Source organism: Strix uralensis, chromosome 12 (assembly GCF_047716275.1).
Source record: "Strix uralensis isolate ZFMK-TIS-50842 chromosome 12, bStrUra1, whole genome shotgun sequence".
NCBI lineage: Eukaryota > Metazoa > Chordata > Aves > Strigiformes > Strigidae > Strix > Strix uralensis.
The window spans coordinates 8,201,428-8,223,292 of NC_133983.1; the positions used below are offsets into that span (position 1 = coordinate 8,201,428).

The 21,865-nt window shown below is 39.5% G+C and overlaps 1 long non-coding RNA gene across 1 annotated transcript in view; it reads left to right on the forward strand.

Annotated features, from left to right (window-relative positions):
* The window catches only part of LOC141948959 (uncharacterized), a 114,160-nt gene continuing 92,295 nt past the window's right edge, over nt 1-21,865 (forward strand). Inside the window, exons 1-2 of the long non-coding RNA XR_012630612.1 lie at nt 1-127; nt 2,167-2,349. This is a non-coding gene — a long non-coding RNA (uncharacterized LOC141948959). The remainder of the gene's footprint in view (nt 128-2,166; nt 2,350-21,865) is intronic.

Below are 21,865 nucleotides of genomic sequence, written 5' to 3' on the forward strand. Positions count from 1 at the left end.
GCCTGATTGCAACGAGTGAGCCCGGCTGGGCGGGGGTTCCCCTAATGAGCCGGTGCGCTCCGTGCCCTCCCCCGCCGGGCTGTTGCTGCCGTTTCACTCTGTGCTTCCCTCGCTACCGTCTGCGCAGGTGGGTGCTGGGGCGGGAATCGACCCTGCCCGTGCCTCCCGCTGCGCCGGGCTTGGCGGAGGGTGCCGGGCCGTTACCCCCGCGCTGCAGACCGGCTTTCCGTTCCGTTTCTCCTGCCGCCCCGGAACGGAGCTGCAGCGCGGGCCGCTGCCGAAGCCGGGGACATCCCCGGCGGGTGCTGAGGCCGCGCCCCGCGGGGTGCGGGGTCAGGGTCGGCGCGGGGCTCCCCGCCCCGTCAGGCGGAGCGCCCGGCTGGCCGCCGGCGAGCTGCCGGCGAGCGGGGGGGCGGGGGGATAATTTGCTCTGGAAATGCGGAATGTTAAATTTCCCGTTACTTGACACCAGACCGTGGGGACCGGGGGAAGTTACCTCTCCCCAGAGCTGTCTTCTGGCAAGCGCACAAAGGTGCCCGCGTCGCCTCGCAGCTGGGCGCCGCGCTACCTCGCTGCAATTACCCAGCGCAGGATTTCCTATTCACAGACATTGAATTAATCCTTATTCAAGAATAGATTTTTTTTTCTTTACAGTTTTGTTTGTGCGGCCGCAGTTTTCTCACTAGCAACAAAGTTTTCTTCGCCTGCTTTTTTTTTTCCCCCCCTTTCCTCGCCCATCAGAATTTTATCATCCATTAAAATAAAGCACGGGGGGGGGGGGTGGTGTGTGTGTGTGTGTTTGTTCGTTGTGGGTTTTTTTTTCTTCTAAGCGCCAGCGATCGTTCAGCGCATTCATTTAATCAGCCCAAGTAATTTTCTTCCCCCAGAAACAGACGTGATTTATTTAAAAATTGGGCTAATAGCGTGCGAAACTTCCCCGCTTGGGAAGAGCCCGCGGCGGAGCGGCCGGAGGTGTCCGGCCCGTGCCGGCTGGGTAAGCCGCGGGGCTGCCGCTCCCGCCGGGCGTTTTTGTTAGCAGACGGCCCGGGAATTTGAGGCTTTCCCCGAATACCGTAGGGAGGAGAGGAAGCGAGGACGTGGCGGCGACTGAGAGAGGGGAGCTGGGGCGCGCCGTTCCCCTGGCCGCCGAGGGGGACGCCCGGCCCGCCCGCGGTGCCGCGGTCACGAAGGAGCCCAGCGGGTGGGCGCTTCCGTGGGGCAAATTGCGTAGATGTAGCGGAGCAGACGGAATGAAAGCCTGAAAAGGGCGTGGAGGGCTAATCAAAAGGACCTACTATACCAGCAGAGTGGAGAGACGGGTCAGGGCAGCACATCGGATGGGCAGGAATGAGGTTTCTCTATTGGCGAGGCAGGTGTGAGAAGGGAAGGGGCGCACCACATTGCCTGCCTTATTCCGTGTGCTAATGACGACCAAATCCTAAGGCCTTTTCTCAGGGTAAAGTCGGATAATTTCGGCACTTCTTCCTGGACTAGGCTGTGGTTTGAGATTTAGGGACAGGCTGCAAGCCTTCCCTGCTGCAGTGGTCAACAAATCTCTCCAGCCCTGCTTTGGAAAGAATATTTGCTGCTGACCATCAAAATGCAACAGTTGCTGCTTGATTTGACCTTTTCTTTGGGGCATAGTTCCTGCATTTGGGAGTCCTGAAGTCACAAGCAGCAGGTTGCATCTTTGCAGGAGGCCAGTTTTACTTGGCAGGAGAAGGTGTGACTTTGTAACGTGGCAGTTCTTTTTTGCTGCCTCCCTGCCAGTCTTCAGTACTTCTCCAGTTTTATCTCTAGGGTTTTTAAATCGAAATAACATGTTTCTATTTGGTTTCCTTCTCCCATGAATATGAGTTGACAGAAGTTAAAATAATGTCTTGCAAATAGGTGGGTACAGTTATTTATATAAGCCAGAAGCAATATGTCTCTTAACTGCTGAGTTGAAGTATAATGACTTAAAAATTTCACATACAATACAGTCTCTTGTATAAATACCTATCTCTAGACAAAAACTTAAGGAGGAGTAGAGGCTTGGAAATATTAATCTTAATAGGAAAGAACAGGAATAATTGGAAAGTATGCAACTTCAGCTGAGAACAGAGTTACTGACAGCTGTGTTTATGTTCTGTTTCCTGATGTGATATTTCTGGTTCTTACATCCAGGTTATAGCTAATATCAGAATGGCTACCGTGACCCAGTCCCTCTGTCGCTACTGGCAGTGGCCTAGCAGATGCCTGAAAGGTGGCAAGTACATGATGATTCTTCCTTGAGAAGATCTCCTTGTTCCAGGGACATGGGATACTGGAAGGCCCTGAATCACATGTGGTGGCTGGAATATTTTACAGGTAAGTGAGGTGTAAGCTTGGCAGTGATTAAGTTTCTGGCTCAAATGATATTATAGTTTTGTCCTAACATGAGTCTCTTACTTGGGTTTCCATTTTAGCTTCTGTTTCTCTTTAGACGTATTTTTGAATCCAGAGGCAAAATCTCTTGATGATACGGGAGGAGGAGCAGTAGAGTGAGAATGGGAGACCAGGAAAGAGGTTTTCTTTAGTGCTCAAATCTGTCTAGCACTGAGAGAGCTGGTGAATAACATGCACTGAAGGGTTGGAGACATTCTCTGCAATGCTCTGCATGGTGGGTGGGGCCAGCATCTTGGGTGCAGTTGACACTGAGCATATGGTATACCTGTGAGAATGCCTACAGGAGAGTTGTAGAATAAGGAAGCGGTATCATCTTCCTTTTTATAGCAGTTAACTAATTAACCCAAATTGCAACCTTTTCTTAACTTTCAGAAGTTACTGTCATTTTGGAAAGCAGTTTAAATTCAGGTTAGATGAGGACCAAATGACGTCCACGCCCATGTTAGACTTTGTCACTAGTGCTAATAAGGAAGGTCCTCACTGGAACGATCAGCCCTGAAACTCCTGGTGTCATTTCATTTCAAAATTAAGAAGTCTCTCCATGTTGGCAGACATTCGCATCATCTGTACAGACAGCTCTCTTGACCAGGGCAGTGCTGAAGTGCAAAGGTCTATTTTCATTATTTAAAGGCCTTAAAAATGCAGCATCACAATGTCAGGTGGGTGTAGCAGAAGCCCTGCAGCACCTGGCATCAGGTGGTGCAACACAAGCAGTATTCAGAATTGAATATGGAAAGCGAAAAATGGAGGAGTCTGGCACACTGTCATGGATTTAACCCCACTGGTCACTACTTTCTTTCTTTCTTTTCCCCATCTTTTCCATGAAAAATAATTTCAAAGCGGAGCCAGTGAGACTAACCAAATGAATCACGTTAAGATTTTTTTTTCAAAGCAGTGCCTGTTTTGAAAATGAGCTTCCTTTGGCAGTGAATAATTCTAAATTGCTTTCCTTTCATTGGGATTTTAAAATGTCAGTTAATACATACTGAAGCTAACATTTGTTTCATATGTACAATAACTAAGTGGATAATCGTGTTCAATGCTAAATGTGCATTCATATGAACTCCTATCTTTCTGTTGGTTAGAGGATCCAGAGAATAGCAAATTATATAGAGAGAGACAGAACAGATTTCAGAGGTTTATGTGTCTGTTTACTTGTCTAGGCTGAATACCAAGTCCTCTCGGCAACTTGTGTCAGAGCTGCTGATGAGAACGAGGCTGTTTGTGATGGCTAGATCACTAGTTAGCTCAGTTATGGGGGATCTCTTAATACCAGCATAGACCTCTGGTGCTGATACATGTAAACTAATTTAACCCCCTGCTTAAGTCAGCTGAACTTGTTTTGGCTTCTAACACTGATGAATGTCTGAGCGCTGCACAGACAATTTCTGTAACAGTGTCTGTGGCAGTTTAAGGTGTTACTGTCTTTCCTTTTCAGTCCAGATGTTTATTTCGTTCCACTGAGATTCCCTCCCCCTTCCATATTTGAAAGGGTGGAATAGATCACGTAAGCACTCTTTATTCATATCACTACAAAGACGGAGTGATTTCTTACTTGGTGAATAAGACCATAAGATAGGGAAGTGTCCAAAATGTACCAGGCATGTTCACAAAGCTTGAGGAGATCATCTTACGAAAGGAGATTGAGCCTATGTAACTGTGAGTCAGGCAGAAGAGAATTCGTAAAGCTGCAGCTCGTTTGAGCCAGAATTTCATGAGATGTTGCCTTCCAAACCAAGCCTCCTAAAGGGCCAACTGTCTACAAAATGGGCTTAGCTTAAAATGCCCCCAAAGGCATTTTTAAGATACTATGTCTAACTTTGCGCTGAAGTGGAGGGAGAACACTCCAGAATTTGTCCTGTTGTGACAGAGCATAGGAGTAACAGCTTAAAACACCAAGGCTATTACTTCAGCAGTCTCCTTACTGACATTAGATAGTCGCCTAGAGTCACACTTCTTGCTTGACCTATACAAAAAAGTAGACTGGGCTTCTGTGTTCTCTCCTGGATTTGAAGAAGTTATTAAACCAATTCTTTCTTTCCAAAGCTGTATGCATTCATGCTGGCATCCTCAATAAAGCTGGGACACAAACAAAAAAGCAAACAAACCAGTCACAATAGCATTCAATGCACTTAAACTTGGAGGAAATGAAAATCAATATTTGTCAAATGGAGGAAAAAGGTAAAATGGACTGAGGAAAAATGTCCGGCTTTCTTAAAAGCAATTAGTGAAAATGAAAAGTTGACAGCAATTCTGAAATTTAATTCCTGCATCGGTGATGTTTGCACATATTATTTTGTTGTTGCTTTCACCCGCTATCTACTGATGCATGTACTAGCTCGATGCACACATATTCCTTTATTGTTAGTGCTGTTGAATGGAATTTATTACATTTTAATTGTGCGTGGTTTGGAACCTTGGAGGCTTATGTAAAGGTTTCACTTGTGGTTAAAGTGTGAGGGGCTAATTTAGGAAATGGAAGTTTCATCCTTGGCTCTGGGCACGTGTTGCCTTGGGCAAGTTGCTCTTGATGTGCTTTGTAAAATGGTGCCAACAATAGTTCCTTACCTTTAATTCCTGTTTATTTTGGATATTTAGATATGAAACTGTTCAGATTGGTCTTTTACAATGTGTGTATGCCATACATGGCTCCTCTCTGGGAATATAAATGCTTATAAAATATCCAATACAAAACAGCTATTTTGAGTTTCAGCATCTATCAGAACACCTGGAAGTGCTCTGCTGGTAGCTCAGGACCACATTTGCCACTTACCAGATGAAGTTTAAAAGTGAATGCCATGTTGTACATGCTTACATTTTTACTGTATTTGTAAGAACAAATAATCAATTTTTGCAAAAGGTCTCAAGATACTGTATTTTTGCTGAACTACTGGATGTAGACACAATCTTTCAAAATTTTCCATATAGACAGAATGTCCCTTTCTGAGGCACAGTACAAGGAAATATTAATTGTATTTGCTGCCTTGCAGATAAGTGCCTGTAGTTGATTTCCAATTTCAGTGATACTTATCACAGATAACTTTCAGCCTGGACTGCAGGTAATGAGTTCTCTTGATATATTCCCCGTGTATGAAAAAAAATGGTAAAACAAAGTATATGGAATTTTAAAGGTTATATTTAATCACAAGAAAAATGCTGGATGATGTACAGTATGACAGTTTAGGGTCAGGCTTGTTGCCTTAGTGACTTCCTGGTTGTTTGAGGGTAGTGTGTGAGGTAGGAGGGAAGATGTGAAATGGCTAGTGCCAGTATTGTGTAGTGGAGAGTGCACTGAAATAAAGTGTGCAAATTGGAGGCCTCTGCAGCTGCTGTTTTTGGTGCAAGTCTCTGTAATGTTCCTGACGCTCCCTGTTTTCTCCCAGAGAGTATGTATCTCCATGTACTGTAGAAAATGACAAGCAACAGGCACAGTAGTGCAGCCATGTGTTGAAATGCAGCTGCAGGTACATCCATTGTCTGCTCTACTGTTGAGCACTAGCAATGATGATAAAGACAGGAGATATTTTTGGATCCTCTGAGAGATTTTTCTCTGTTTGACCAATTTGCTCCTTATAACCCTATATATGGCAGTGACAATCTTTGCTTTTGAAAGGGTAACTCTGGCTTTTGAAACACTGGCCATAGAAGTCAGCAAGTTCTGTTTATGTTTAGATGTTCTTTCCCTGACCGTCTTGCAGAGAAACAGAACAGAGTGAGTTTCATTTCATCAGGAGTCTGAAGTAACTGTCAGCTAAGGTCTGAAGTCCTGACTTTATCTACTGCTCATCTCGAAGGGCTTTCTTTTTATCTGAAAATCAGATATTGACAACAGTAACAACAATAAGAACAGGAGAAATGAAGAATGTGGGCAGCAATTTCCACCCGACACACACGTACCTTTCTTTCAACTTGGCCTAAATTTCAAGCTTGCTCAATGCTTTATTTTGCTATTTCAATTCATATAATGCTCCATTTAAACAATCCCAAAGAATCATGATTTTTAGAAAGTGCTACTCTGTCTGAAAATCAGGCTTTTAAAACATGATGACACAAAGTCACTTAAAATCATGGCCCAAATCCCATGACAGTGGACAGTTACAAGCTGACATCCTAGACAAACACACTATCATCCTCATGCCTGCCCTGTCTGGCCAGCAGTTTTCCCCCAGAAAGATAATGATTTTTTTTTTTTTATTGTTATCAAATGAAAGCAATTAGTTTGTTGTTTGATTATTCTTTATGTGTACAAGCAGGGGAGTCAATGTGCTGATAGAGCCATGATGTAGTCAGGCTCCTGTAGTTGACACAGGATGGGACTGTGGGAACATGTATGCAGTATACTCTTAGCCCTTTGTAGAGGGCCAAATCCAGGCTGCTGCATTCTCAAATAAGTTTTGGGGGAGATTCAACCATAAGTGGATGAAGTTAACATACAGTTCATTACTGGAGAAGGCTCTGAAGTAGCAGGGAGTCCTGTGGTGATGTGATATGTCTCTCTCTTCAGGATTAGTAGTTGTCTCTTGTATTCCACTTCTCTTCTTTCTTTCTTTCTTTCTTTCTTTCTTTCTTTCTTTCTTTCTTTCTTTCTTTCTTTCTTTCTTTCTTTCTTTCTTTCTTTCTTTCTTTCTTTCTTTCTTTCTTTCTTTCTTTCTTTCTTTCTTTCTTTCTTTCTTTCTTTCTTTCTTTCTTTCTTTCTTTCTTTCTTTCTCAGGGGTTAAGGCTCTGTGTAATGTTGACAGTTACTGGAAAAGGTTCTAGCAGCAGTAGAGCTGGTGAAAGATGACTAATTATAGAAAACAATAAAGTAAAAATAAATTCAAGATTAAATATCAGTACCTACCAGCTGTAGTACCTTTTCTTCCTCTCTTGGTAAGTAGTAAAATCAAAGCATAATTTGGAAAGGACCTCTGCTGGAATTGGAGAAACTAGTCCATTCTTCATGCTAAAGGAAAGCTGAGATGTTCATTTACAGGATGACATTTTGTCAGTCTCTGCAGAAACAGCCCCCAGCTGGGCTTAGAAGCTCACATGCTGTAGAAAGTGAGATTTTTCTGCTTGGGTGACATAAAATCTAAGCTTTTGGTCTCTGGTGCTGAGTGGACATTCTGACTCTTTCCAGTGCTACCATAACTATCTGAAATGATGGGATGTCTGTTAGGACAGATCTCCAGTACAGGAGACTTTGGAATGGCTGATGTGCAGTAAAATGGTTCAGTCTACCCTGTCAGTGTTCATAGTGTCAGAAATGATGAGCAAAGTTGGTTTTGGCTACAGCAGTGGCAACTATGGAAATTTCTTGGATGAGTTTGTCCTAAATCAAGGGTTGATCTCATCTTGGTTCTCTTCAGCAAATCAGAGGTACAGAGGTCTCGGGTTATGCTCTGTATTCCTCTCTTCCCAGAGCCTAGCTTGGACTCTGTTTAATACTATCTATTTTCTCTTTTGGTGGAAATAGTTAATCTAAGCACTCTGCACAAGTCTTAAAAAACCTTCTTTTAGTTCCCTACATCAATTGACTTTTGGTATATGGTTTTCTTCTTTATTTCTTCTTCAAAGACTTTTGTGGGTGTGGCACTGTCCTTTTAAATGGATGAATTTTGATACGGGAAGTTTTTGCTGTCTTCTGATTACACTACAAAAGGGGGTTGGCAGGGATGGGCAGTTCTGGCAGATTTGGGTTTTTATTTCTGAGGAGGGTAAGAGTATAGTGGCTGCTAGTAGCTGCTGAGCCTCTTGCTAGTCTCATTTAGTGTCTTCTTCCTTCTGTTCTTTATTGTTTCCAGGTATTTATGGTTGATTTTTCTGGGGAAAGATTAAGTAAGAAACTTTTCACAGTATGTGTATGTGAAGGGCTGTGGGTGGAAAGGGGTGAATTTTTCCTGGGTTTTGTTCGATAGAACCTTACACTACAGTTTCTGAGTGAGAAACCTACATTAACATCTGGGAGAATCAAATAACTTAGGCCTCCTTCATGAGTGCTTCCTTCCTGTTCCTTCATCTCATACTGTTCAGTGTTCATTTTTAATGCCATTATTGCTTGCCTGTGTTAAAATGTCTTTAAGTACCAGATTGCTCTGGATTCACTTGAAGAGCAGTAATGCCAGTTTAAAATAAATGAGAGAGAATTCTAAATAATATTCCAGAGGATCTTTTTCAGAAAAGGGAGTGTTGATTCCAGAAGAGTTTATGTAACACTGCTGAAAATCTGGACAAGTCATTGCAAAAGACTTGAACTAGAGTGTTAAACTATTTAATAGCAGACAAATGCTGCTACCAAATTTAGTCTTTACTAAAATCAGAAATGTTACATCCTTCTGGTTCAGTAATAAACCTACAGTGACTCATCAGGGTGATGTTGTGGCTTTTTCCTTTGCTCTTATAGAGCACGCTATTGATCAGACTGTGAAATAATACAACAGCTGAAGCTCAGGTAGCAAATATGCATTGAATTGATCTCCCTTTACTAAGCCTCCTATATCCCAGCATTATTTATGGCAGAAGGATTGAGTGTGGAAAATAACTTTGATAAATACCACCTCGTAGCACCTGTTTAAGTGATGGGAAAGAAAGCACTCCCTAGTTTGTTAACTTTAAGTATTGGGAGTAGAAGTGATGTGCACATAATAATATTATGATTCATACAAACCACTTTTCAACCAACTCGATATATTTCATTACCTCCTTTCCAGCAGAAGTATTGATTTTTGTTTTGTGGTTTTATAACACAATTTCAAGGCTGTTGTAGTTTAATGAGCCATGTTCTTATGATGTTTAAAAAGATTTGAAGCATTTGTTGAAATAAATATTATGGATTGCCCATCTCTTGTCACCTCTTCTTTCTCTCACCCATATAAACCCAGCATAAGAATGAATAGGGCAGCCAGCTATGGCTTTTTGTGTTTGAGATCAAAGTGCTACTGGAGAACAATAGCAGGCCACACTTCTGTGTTCATGACCACACACAGCAGCACCTGCAGAGCAGTAAAATGTCATTGTTGCTTCTGCAGTTTGAGCACAGAGGAAGCACCACTGAGGTGGCAGATGATTCTAATAATACTTGATGTGAATTGATGGGGAAGGAGGACCATAACACAGAGGGCTTTTTATTATAAGCCTTGACTTCCTAAGCTGTGAACAACAGAATACTGCACCTGTGGACTGTCTTCAAATCAACCATTATGGAAAGTGACAGATTTTATTAACTTAAGGAAGAACTTTTCAACATGGGAAATTTGTAGTTTATTTTGGAGACGTGAAGAAAAAAAGCAGAAGGATATATTACATATTTCCCACTGCTCATACTTTTCTAGTGTGCTTTGCTTTTTGAATGTGCTGTAATAGAATCGCAGGGGCATTATTAGAAAAAATTTATCTTTAAAAAAAAAAAGATAGAGAAAAAGATGAAACAACCTCTTTGGGATTTTTTTTTTTTCCACTTTTACCCATTGCTTCATGCCTTGTATTAGATGAACAGTGGAATTAGCAGGAGGATAAATATATTGCTTGAAGAGATACATGTGTTAGTTTTAAGAGCTATTCAGGATAGCTGAAGCTTGGGAGAAAAAAATAAAGTTGGTGGGAAAAACCTTGAATTGTCCAACTTAAGTGACTTATACGAGGCACTGTCTTTGTGCAGTCAGCTCCTCCCTTGTGCATCCATCTGTGGGAAGGTTCTGGGATGGCAGGGGCTGGGCATGAGGGCTGCAGGACCATAGTGTTGTCAAAGGCATGTGCAGGTAAATGGAGCTGACATACATTTGGACAATACAGAGTTTACTTTCAATTCCAAACAGCTCAGTTTATCAGTTTTATTTACAACGGCAAAGCATCACTGCTTGAAGACATCATCTCATATTTCTGTTCTGGGATTGTGACAGTACATCGGTCTGGTTTTTAGAATGAGATAGAAGAGCGTCAGTATTTCTTTGTTCACTTGGCCATCATGTGCCCAGTAGTGTAATACAGAGATACTGCAAAAGTTGGAAAGATTAGATGCCTGGTGGCCTAATACTAGAGTGATTCTTACCTATACCATAAATTAACAAAGTACGGGATCTGATTTACCTAGATTTTTTTTCTATTATTTTTATTTAACAGAATGTGTGGCTGTATTCTGGCTTTATTATGGCTGCAATGATTTTGCTAGGCATAGACACAAGCCTCTGGTACCCTTATGAATCCAAGCACATCCAAGTCTTTGCGTAGGTGCAATACCCTAATGATATAATTCAGGTTGCCTTAAAAACAGAATTCACATAAGAAGGGAGGTCAATATGAGCATTTTATTATCTTCATATGTATATAGCTTTTACAGTCAGTTTTGAAGGAATTGTAGAAGTTGCAATTCATGTACTATTAATGGCTAAGAGTTGACAAATCAAGCATAAAGTCAGCTGGATCATGATTATTAGCTAAAAGCATGGTGCTTTCTGGTGATTCTTTTTGTTCTAAAAATAATCTCTGGATGAACTGAAAATCATTTTGCAGGAAACACTTAGGTAAAGTGGTCATGCAGAGTAGTTGGTGGAATATTACACTTTTCATTTGCACAAACAGATGGTAAGCTTGGCCTTAGATTTAATCAGGAAATGATAGACAGGTAGCACTTTTGTCTATTTCGGATGAAAACTTCAGAGAGACAGAAACTGCTTCATATTCAATAGCCCGTATACCAAGTGAGAGAAATATTTACCAGATATTCATATGATCTTTAGTGTTACTTTAACTTACTATTATAATTAACTTGTACAAGAAAGCTGCTGATTTATTTAGTCAACTGCAAAAACTTTGATTTGATTTATTCTCTTCTCCTCCTTTTCCATTTTGGCAACGTATATAGCAATCCAGAACACACAGAAATGTGGCTGTGAATAAACTTGTGAGCAAGTAACTGCCTTAACAATTCAGGATTCATGGATCTCTGACCATATTCTTCTTAGCTAATCTTTTAGATAAGATTTTGATATCAATTGTTTCTCTTTCCCCTCCCCAAACATAATACCTGGTAACCTAAGCACATACAATCTGTTTCAGAAGAGAGATTCAAGCAAGTGCAGGCACTGGTGTGTTTTAATGTCATTGCAGAGATTATGTTACCTTCCTAGAAACAAAATCTTTTTTTCTCCCCTTCAAATGGAAGTCCCCTGATACCCCTGTCAGAGACCATTTGTTATGCAGAGTTTTGTGAAGCAATCAAAATTAATTCACAGTGATCTTTTCACCCAGAACCCCCAGCTTCAAATAATGGGCTTTCTCAACAGGTGCTCATTGTGGCAGTTTGACTCCAACTTGCCAGACTAAAGATTTTATTCTTTAGCCATATTTAAGAATAAAATCCTCAGCTTGTAATTTACTAATCTTAAGCAGCTGCTCAGGAAGGCACACCTGCTTAAAAGAATGATGTCTTGTGTCTTTGGGATCTGAAACCTAAAGATGTTTCCATATTTGTCTATTTCTGTACTTAAAAAAATTTCATTTACAAATCACTAGAAAACCTGTCCAACAACAATGCCATGTAATATTGTGGTCTTCTTAGGAATCTACCTGTTCTGTTTATTCTTGCAGAGGAACAAAATTCCCCCTGAAGACAAAACAAGATGCTTTGATTTATTTTTTTTCTTTCCCCTAAGTTAGGATTTGTAGTAAGTTTCATTGTGAAATGAAACCGAAGTAAAATCAAACAACTGTTTTAAAGGTAGTACTAATAAGCTATACTCATTTTGACTGTTGAGAACTTTTACAAATGTTTGCTCAGCTCTTGTAGGCAGTGTTTATATATGTTTCATATGAGCTTCAAAAGCCAAAATCAAAACCATACTTTTTTTTTTTAATATTGAATGTCCTTGATGGGAAGGCAAAAAAAAAAAAAAAGGAGAGGATAGCTTGGTTTGGTAAAAGTACTGCAGAATATATCATCAGAAATACCTGCACTGCTGTTGGTACCAGTATATCATACTATTCCTTTAACTGTACATAGCCAGGTAATTAATGAAGTTTGTTACCAGTAGAAAGGTATCCCTGTGGAGGGTAAAGCCATACTAGTCAAAGCACATTTATGCTACTATAATTGTAGTAGGAAATACTGTTGTCAAAGCTGTTATGGTAAGAAGTGGCTTAAGCTATAACCACGTCCAAAATACTGCACTAATTGTACCTATACAAAACAATATGTTCAGCTGGCTTCACCACACAACTCAGGATGAGAACTTCAAGGAACATCAGTGTAGTATCAGAACATAAGTGTCTGCAAAATGGGAAAAAAAGGGACTTAAAACAATTGCTAAAAATGTATTTCTGGACAGGGTCATTGGCACTTTTATGGTATTTAAGGAAGAAAATCTTTGCCTGAATTTGTTTTGCTTTGTATGTCACCTTTAAGATTAGATTTAAGAACTGCCAGGAAACATTTGCCTTTGTATAGCTGTTATTAGTCATTGATTGTATTGATGATAGTACTGCTGTAGGTTGAAACTGGGGCCTTTGACATCGTCCTCCATTTTAGAAAGTTAGTAAGAAGTAATTAAGCCCCTTTATTGAACCAGGTAGCTGAAACAGTGGGGGCCTCCAACAAACCGCATACACGTGACACTGCCCAAAACAAAGACACACGTGAGGCCTCTCAGACTGTTGCAGACAGAGAGGCTTTATAGAGTATTGCTTTAGCACAACTGTTTGAGGGAACAACGCAGGAAAAACAGCTTGTAAGGAGAAAGAAAAAGCAGTAAAAAAGCATCAGCCAGAACCACATGAACACTGGTAGCATTTACTTGAGAAAAGTGTCAGAGCTTTTTAAGTTAAATGCTGAGAAAAGAAAGCTTAGAATTAAGAGAACAGAAACCATCTCCAGCTGTTTAATTCCTCTTATGTTCAGGGAAACAGGATTTTGTTTGTGTCAAAGAGGGAGCTGACTTTATCATCAATTTCTCCTAATGGAAAGAGAGTGCCCTACATGTTGGCTTGCTGCTCAGGTCAAAAGGGGGTGATACTGCTTTTTATTACAATAGCACCATTTATTTAGGACTCTCAAAATATTCTATAAATGTAGATATTGGACTACACTAGTTCCCTTAAAATAGACAGATATCATTTTACCTCCTTAGCAGAGTAAGGGACTTTGCTAATAGGATTATTTAAGCAGTTTGCCAAACTTCAGCAGTGACCTGGTCACAGAACTAAGAAGGGAATCCTGATTCCCTTTTTATTCATACTGTTATAAATCAGATATTAGCAAGAGGAGAGTCATGTCTCTGTGGCTGCAGAACCTGGTTCCCCAATATAATTACGAATATAATCAGACTCCTTCTGGAGTTCAATGAAATACAGAAGTCCTGATGCTCCCTTGCTCTTGATACACTGTCTCAAGTGTAGGTCACTTAGTACATACATCCTTGTGTGAAATCTGGAATATAGCAAATGTTTATACTGTACTACAGTTTTTTTCCAAAGCTTTATAAAAAACAGTGAAAGTAAAAGTCTTGGCCCATGATCTTTAATGTTGGTAAGGGACATAAGGAGTATGCTGTAAGCATCTAGTTGCCACTCAGTTGCTCATGTACTTATTTATAGCACTGACATAAGAAAAACAAACTGTTAGTTAATAAAATTACAAAAATGGGATTTCGACCTTTCCAGATTCCAGCAATTTCCACAGATGTGGGAAGGGGGAATTCCTGGGTGATGATACAACTTGCCTAGAAACATCTTGCAGAAGTGGATTTGCATCTCCTGAGTCCCAGTCTAGTGTATAATTCAAAAGAGCATCTAACATAGATTGATGATCGCAGGTTCTAAAGCTTTTCCTTTCTTTAATACCAGTTATTGTTAACAGAAGATTTGAAGCACTGGTTGAAATGTGTCTACAATATTTATAAAATGTCACACACTAACACATCTCTTTACAAGTCTCACCTGAAAAAAAATTATAGTCCAAAGTTGAGATTTAAGAAGCTAGTTCACTCCACAAGCATCTCACATTTGTTCTATACAGGAGATTTAAAATTTTGTTCTCTATAGAGCAGTTCTAACTTTGTTTCTTCCAAAAATCAGGCAAATCAGCCCCAGATACTTCTGACTGAAGGAACTGGTTTAGTTTCATGCTGTATCGGGGATAAAGCTCACTCTAAGTTGAACATGGCTATAAAATTGTCTGAAAAGTGGACTTTAAAAGTCATCATCACATCAAACAGTACAGGGTACACAGTTATTGCAAATGTGAACCCTGATCTACAGTGAATCTCATGTGGGTAATCAGGACAAAGCTGTTTGCTACTTTGAGAATACAGCACACTTCAGCTTGCTTTCTGCTCTTGCACTATCGAATGCCAGTGCATTCAATAAAGTATGTAACTCATTAGCTGCCAGTGTCTCCTAGTATCTTATGTTTAATTCTGCTTGTTTAATGAGTTCTTGCAAAGTTTTTCAATGCAGGAAGGGATTGCTTAGGCTACCAAACTAAACACCAAAACATTTGTGGCTTATACATTTGTCTGTGTGAGGAAAATATTACTAATCTGTGAAGCACACTAAATAATCCTATTGAATTAGATAAAAGTATTTGTACCAATGGAGAATCACCCATTTATATTCATGTTTTCAACTATACTAAGTAAGATTTTTACGCGCTTAACCTGAAAGCATACCCAGTAGATTTTGGAAGCATGGAAGCAGGTGAACAAAGTGGAATACTGCATAAATACTTACAGATAACTTATAGCAGCAGAGGAAACTACACTGTCACAGCATATCCGTGTAGAGATAGAATGGTATTTTGAAACCAAGTAAGCTTTCCATAATCTCTTCTCTTACCATTAAAAAAAAAATCATATTGCTGAAGACTTAAAAATCATCTAAAACATAAGCAAACAATGCAATGATTTCATCCTAAAGCTGCTAGCAGTATGACTTACCAGCTGTTAGATGTATGTATTTGCTCCAATGGAATATTTAACTTCAGTATAGCTGACTGGTTTATTGCTGTTGATGGTGTAACTGATTACTTTGTTGCTATTCAAAATGTGAATAAGCTATGTGCTTATCTACTACTCTTACACATTTTGAGGCTTGGGAAATGAAGAAGTTAACTGCTGTCAAGTATTGCTGAGGTACAAGTGAAAAATACAACTCTTTCTACTTACTGAATTAGTCACTTGTTCTTCCTCTTCTCTCTCCATGTGGCTTTAAAACAACACATATTTCCCACATTCTACATCACCTTAGATGCCACCTTCTCTATTCTTCAAAACTTCTTACTTTCTTTGTTTGTTTCTTGCTACAGTTTCTTTTACCGCAGAGAAAACTGAGGTCAATTTATGTAAACAGTGTAGGGAATATTATGGGTTTGGATGGAGGACATCCATGGCATCCAGCCATATTCAGACCTGCAGTAAATTTCTGACTTCATGCTGGAGTGTAAAGGGGTTTTGTTGGCATTGAGATTTCACCTGCAAGGGGAAGTGAGCATACATTTGATTTCAACTGTACTATATTACTTTCATGCTACTTAATGAACACTTTCTGAACTTTAATAGACATTTTCAGACTTTTTCTGAAAAATAATCTTGTATGTGTACATAAGCCTGCTGTCGTACTTCTCAATCTGAAGATGGGGGCATCCCTAATCAGCACATTTAGTTGAGTGAGAAGGGTGTTACCTCTCTGGCAGCCCTGGCACCCTCTCCTTTGCCTGGCCTTGTGGCTGGACAGAGCCCAGTGTGGCTGGGGCAGATGGAATCTGAGAAGCCCTGTGGTACTGTGCAGGGTCCCCAAGCAATCCCTTTGCAGTGTGCCTGCACACCAGTGTGCTAACCATCAGGGTGAGGGTGTGAGGATCCCTTCCTCTGCATGCCTCTCCTCACAGCCGTATGCAGGGAAACCCTCTCATGTCCTTGGCTGCTAACAACATAGCTATTGACTGTAGAACGCTCCTCGGTAGTTGAATTCACATCCTTTTTTGTTTATTAATATATATACGCAAAAGAGTAACTATCTTTAAAAATATGATTTATCTTGTGAAGATCTTCCAGTATGTGAGTTATGGTGCCTTAAATTCAACACAACTGTGTTGACATAACCCTGTTTCTTTACTTGCATAAAACGTAGTGAGAGGTTGCTCTGTCAGGCTACTTGGATATCATGAGCTATGTTGGCCATTGCTAAGTATTCACTGGGTACGAGGCCATTTTGTTAAGGTAAGAATTCCCATTAAGGTCTCTGGCATGTCATGTGAGTAGGCATGTTGGGATGAATATGTGAACTCCTGGCAAATAAGTAGGTATGAATTCTTTTATAAAGCTTGTTTGTTTCTTGGGTTCTTGTATTTCTGTTTTCTCTTCTTTATCAACAATTCTGATGATTTAAGGACTAAAAATAACATGCTGCTCTTCTTTTTAATAATGATTTAGATTATTTATTTCACAGCTGTCAGAATATCCCAGGTCCAAGATATTAAAATACAAATACACTAAGAAAACACCTGACTTTTGTGTTTGGAACTGTGTATCTCAAATTCTAAAATTAAATTTTCTGATTCATTTGTTCTAAGATACTAAATTAGGTGATTTCCTCAGCTAGTATTCCATATAATATATGAGGTAGAAATATGGTGCAATAATTTATATTTTGATGAGGTTACCCCACCTAAGAACTTCAGATCTTAGTGATGATTCCCAGATGGACAAACAGAGATGCATTCAAATTCTCTGCCTCCATTTTCCATGTGTTTAAATAACAATAACTTCCTGCCAAGGGAATTGTAGTTACTTGTACAAAAGACCAAGTGTACAGTAACATGTAAATTAGGACATCTTCACTGAAGTCAAACAAACTGAGAACCTGGACCAAAATATTTTTACTTACTTTTGAGAGAGAGAGAGAGAGGTTGCTTTGTATGCCTTGATTTGAGCAGGTGGTTGGACTTGGTGATTTCCAGAGGTCCCTTCTAACTGAAATTTTTCTATGATTTGAAATGTATGGGTAGAAGCAATATTAAACGTATTAAAGACAGTTATATGAATGTTTTAGAAATAAGGCTAAGGTCAGGCGAAAGGGAGGGTCTAGGTTGTTGGTCTTACAAATTGGTTTGTTTTCCTTCTGAATTTTGTGTGAAGTACAGCAATGCAGTCAAGTAATATGTTTGTAAAGTGCCTTATGTAAGTCTGATAGCAGTACAAGGCTCTTTGAGATGGCAGAGGAAGGAGGAAAAGAACAATGTCTCTTGTCTGGCTACATTACAATAGGTCAGTCAATGACATTGTAATTCCTAGGAATCTTTTCTCCAAATGATGCAAAGAACAGTGATTGTCTAGAACAAAATCAACAACTTTTCTGTTTCTTAACAGAGCAGCTATGTTTCCTTCCTTCCTTTCTGTTATGGCTATTTAATCTCTTCTTTCAGTGTGTATAAGATGTGTAAGCCTGATTGGGACTTGTGGAGAGGATCTAGGTTTTTGCAAAGGAGATATGGTGGTGCTGAACACTGCTCTCTAAGGGACATAGCAGGACTAAAATGCAGAGTATGTGAATTACATGGTGCATATTTTTAAGATATAAATGTCATGTTCTAATCAGTGCAGAGATCATGGTCAATCCACAGAAGCCACTTTTACTGTCATGTTGTAGAGACGGATTTGTTAGCTCAAGTTGTTGAAGGTCATTTATTGGAAGTCTCCTGTAAAATGGCAGCTGTAATTGCTGGGGTTTGTTTTTTCTCATATCTACTTTTACATCCCAACATCCTTACGTTTCTATTTTATCTATTTTCCCTTCAGCTGAGGTACAGTTGCCTTCGTCTGTCCAGTTTTCTGAAATACTTTAACTACTTTTATTGTAAAGGGAGGGTAATGTAGGCAGAGCTGCTGCTGTAATGTAGTAACTCCCATTTACCACTGGATGGTGTTTGAGTCAGTCTACAGTTCTGGGTTAAGTCTCTCTCTACGCCAAGACAACGAATAGCTTGTTGTGCAACTGAACTCAAGAATCCCAAGGCCATTTTAGTGAGCCAAGATGAAACTTTCTGTTCTTCATGTTTATTATAGACTGTTAGAATTTAGAAATGTTTAGAAATAATACATGCAATAAACATGTTAAAATGTGATCGTTCCAGGATGGTAAATGGAAGGTTTCCCATGTTGATGTTAATTCAGCTTTATCATTATTGCCTAAAGCAACCTTTAATTCCATTCTTGTTTTTTTAATTAAAATGAGCAGGTTACTCTGGACTGGATTTGCCTCATTTTCTCCTACTGAGCAATACTTCACACTGTTGGTGGCCACTGAAACTTAAGTAGGGCCAGATTTACTGAATTGTTGCACAGCCAGCACAGGGCCAGATTTTGCTGCTCTTTCTTGTGTATGATAGTGTTCTATGCTTATTTTTAGCTAATGATGTTCCAGAATAGGAATTGTAAGTTCCAGTACTTACTCTGAAGTTAAGGACATTCAGTTGCACACCAGGTTCCATATTTTGTACCCCAATTCCCTCTCTATATGAAACAGACACAATATATTATTTGTCTAAATGAGCTCTTGGAACATTGTCCTCTGTGTTTTTATAGGAGTGAGTTGTGTAAGCTTCCAAGATTCATAAACCATCTTTTACTGTTAATTTTAACTGAGTAAAAGATACACCCTGGTTGTCAGGAGGGTCTGTGCATCAGTGTGTTGTTAAAGTATTGTAGAGCAAGTCTGATACTATAATCTGTCTCTTCTAACTGCTAGTTGAAAACTGAATGCTAAAGTTTAGTCTGCCTATCAAAAAAACTACACTCTTTAGTACCACCTAATTATTCCCTGAATGCCCCTTTGGCCTCATTTTTCTTTGTATTATGTTTATTTTAAATGTCTTATTTTCTTAGAGGCATTACACTCCTGAAAAGACTAGCATACAGTCTCAAATAATGTTGAGACTTTGCAGCAATACTAAGTTTATATCTGCAAGCTCAGCTTGTATCCGCCCAATGTTCAGGTTGATTTGGTTTTGGGGGATTGTTTGGGAGGTGTGTGTTAGGGGCTTTTTTCTTTTCTTTTTTGGGTTGTTTTGTTTTGTTTCACCAACAAAACTGAAGTTAGAGCACCATGCTTTTAGCTCTGCTGTTTAGTTGACCAATGTCTCTGGGGCAATATACAGCTATCAGAAGAAACCTTCCAGTATAATAGCATCAGATCAGTTGCTGCCAACCTGAATAACATCAAGGGCACACACTTGTTTTCCTCTCTTGTCCTACTTCACTATTGAACAAACTAGGGAAGAAAGATCAGGAATTGTAAATCAGAAATCTGATCAGCTAAGATCAGAAATCTTAGCTCAGCATGCTAAGAATTCTTTATGGGAGTACATGGTGGGGCAGAAGTGTTGGTGATGTCTCTTCCTCTCTAGCTCAAAGAAAAGTTTTTTCCTCTTTAAAGACAAAAAAGATGGAAATTTACACTCAGCAACCCACGCTGAAGGAGTGAAGTTTGAAAGACTAATTGTGAGATCTAATTCTGTACAAGCTTTGCTAAGTATGCTTTGACTTGGCATTGCTGTCTCACTAGGAAATGATAAAAAGGACAGAGAAGTCACTGGAAATGGACCTGTTGACTCTCCTGGGCTTTGTATCTCACCCAGAAGGTGTATCACAAAACAATTATAAAAGAAGTAGTGAATTACAGCACAAAGTCACCTTGGATCCCAAGCTGTTCCAAACACTTTCAGCTTACATTATTTTCCAACTGTGTCACTCTCCCTAACTATCTGTGTCACAAAGCATTACACCAAAGACATCAGTTGTAATTCGTTTTCTTAAATATCTGACTTTAAAATCTGTGTCAGGCAATTTGTATCATCTGTCAAACAACTGTCAGAAAGGGCCAAGAGGGAAACACCTGAGAAAAGTGTAGTGCTGAAAGATCTGTGCATGGAGGTGCTGCGTCCTGTATGAACAGCTGCTTGAGGAGATCCTGGAAAATCTAGTAACATTGTCAAAACTTTCCGTATCTGTGCAAGTTGGAAATGCAATCTTGGATCAGATTCTCTGGCTGCTGAATGGTCTCTAGTGGCCTTGGACAGTTGGCTACTGCTTGCAAGAGCTTTATGGCTGGCCTTAAAATGGCTCATAACACTTCCCATCAGGAGCTGGAGTGTTACCCTCTCATCTTGGCCAAATTCTAATTATAGTTTATCAATTATAAATTCTTCTAGGGTTTCATTTAATTATTCTTTGTAGACCAGTGCTCTGACTTTCTAAATAGAAGCTTTAAACTGGTATTCTTTTCGCTGTGTGTAGTTCTTTACTATGGCATATAATAAGATACTCTTTTTTTCCAAGCAGGTCACACTTATTCTTTTCAGCCTACAGAAATTTTCTATAGAGTGTGATGAGAATTTTTCTTTGCCTCCTGCCCTGCATTTTTATGTGACTTTTCTCCACTCCTGAACAGTAACCACATTTCATTCAAGAATTGTATGCGTTTCATTGATGCCAGTGTTACATCCCTAGACATAAATCTGATTGAATGATAAACTCAGTAGTGGCATAGAGGGGTGGAGCCTCTCCAGGATTATGATTTCAGTTTGGAGAGTATAGTAGTTTAAACCTTTATGTAAAATATTTAGGGATCTGTTTGTTTAAAAGATAGTATATACTTTCACTGTAATGATTTTCTGGAATGTATAATTGTGCCTCATAATAAAGTCAGTCCTTATCAGTGCTGTGGTAGTTGCTAAAATGAGTATAGCCATATGCAGTAGTGTAGAGAATCATCTTTCAAGTATTTGTTTTAAAAATGATGGGCTAGTGTCATGGCATGAAAAGCTATGGAGGCATTAATTGTCTCTTCTGTTACTTTGCTAAACTAATCCATATAAAAAGAGCAGATTAAATTGACTGACCCTCATATATTTAATGATTGCTGCTATTTGACTAAGAAACATCTCTCAGGAAGCTGCTTGTCACAGGCTATCAATATTCTTTTAATCCCATGTTAGTTATTGGTGCACTTTGTTACTCTCCAAGATGGCCTGTCTCAAGTGGTTCTTCAGCTTGCACAGCAAGAAAATGAAATGCTAAATGGTTGCACAAACAATTTGATTATAGTATTTAATTCTTGCCCTATGGATTTCCAAGATCAGTGATCCTTTCTCTTCTTTAGTTGTTATTATTATTACCCTTCTAACTGATCTTTCTGCTGCCAGAATTATTTTATTCCTTTTTGTCAAATTGCATTTTGATCTCAGCTTTGTGCAGAAAGCGCTGGACTTCTATGTAGTTTTGCTTTAATAACTGTCCATGTCAGGATACTAGTATACACAGTATTATGCGACTGTTCACAGTTAACATTATGATCTTTGCTATACATCTCATAATACACAGAGAAGGATGAATTAAGATATTTAGGCTTTTTCTCAACAGTTTATATCAGCTAGAAAGTTGAATAGCATATAATAAATACGTGGGTGTTGAGA